General features: G+C 33.1%; 1 long non-coding RNA gene across 1 annotated transcript; it reads left to right on the plus strand.

Moving 5' to 3' along the window:
* Positions 1-217: 217 nt before the first annotated feature.
* On the plus strand, positions 218-889 carry LOC114656715 (uncharacterized). The gene is made up of 3 exons (XR_003717067.2): positions 218-292; positions 405-577; positions 695-889. It is a non-coding gene; the product is annotated as an uncharacterized LOC114656715 (long non-coding RNA).
* Positions 890-1,201: the final 312 nt, after the last annotated feature.

Raw genomic sequence — 1,201 nt, forward strand, 5'->3', positions numbered from 1 at the left:
ATGGACACCTGCTCTTGTATTATATATTAATTGGGTTTTTCTTTGAGCGTGTGTGTGTTTAATTTCAAAGGTAGTTACAAAATAGATGGTAAAACCATTTTGTCTACTTTTAGGACTTGCCAAGGATGAGTATTACATCATTGGAAGAATAATTGCTGTGTCACTTGTCCATGGTGGCCCTGCTCCACACTTTTTCTCCAGACATTTTCTAGAGTGTATCTGTGGTAAAACAGATGTTTCACCATCTATTCAAGATGTCACAGATCCAGACATTCAGAATGTGCTTCAGGAGGTAAGAGTTTTAATTTAATTTGATTAATAAATTGTCATTATATCAGTAATGGAAATTTTGTAAAACTATTGTTTACAAATGGAGTTTAATGGAGTGTACTTTTTAAAAACAGATAGTGTCATCCACATCTTTGTCAATCCTGAGAGACATCATGGCAAAACACAGCACAGTGCTCCTTTTGGCTGGATGTCTTCATAGCATAAAAGACATCGGAGAGAGAGAAAGTGTTGTGCAAGATTTTTTAAAATGGTACCTCTTTTCAAGAAATGCTGCATGCATTGAAAGGTACATACACCATAAAATTAAGTAAATATCCTGAGCGGTTTTTGATTCTCTAAAATGGGCAGATACATTTACTGTATATTGTATGAAACATGACAGTGACAACTATTTTTTTAATAGATTCAAAGATGGATTGTCAACCCTCAATGTGCTTCAGAAAATTATAGAAAGTCCATCAGCGTTTGAACCTTATTTGTGCTTCAGTACTCAAAGTCTCAGCTCTGAGCTCATTGAAAGCATCTTCAGAGTTGAATTTAGTGTGGCGGGTAGCAACAAGAGACGCGAAGAAGGAAGGATAGCATCTTACTGGGCAGATTATCTGCTAGATATTGAAGGTGCCAAACAGTGATTTTCTATTCTTATACAAAGGCATAGAAAGATATGTTTATTGTGCTACATATTAAAGTTATCTAATTTTAATAACTCAAATTGTGCAGATTTTAATTTGAAGGAATTTATGCACCATAGATTACAGAGCAAACAAATTCATAAATAAACTTTTCTTAGATGTTTTCAAAAAAATTATATCTATTATTGTAGTACTTGATGGTTTTAGAAGTAACTACTATCATAATTGGCAATAAAATTGTGTAAGAAGTAGTAAATATATTGTCTTAACATCAGAAC

This window comes from Erpetoichthys calabaricus, chromosome 1 (genome assembly GCF_900747795.2).
Source record: "Erpetoichthys calabaricus chromosome 1, fErpCal1.3, whole genome shotgun sequence".
In the NCBI taxonomy this organism is placed as follows: domain Eukaryota; kingdom Metazoa; phylum Chordata; class Cladistia; order Polypteriformes; family Polypteridae; genus Erpetoichthys; species Erpetoichthys calabaricus.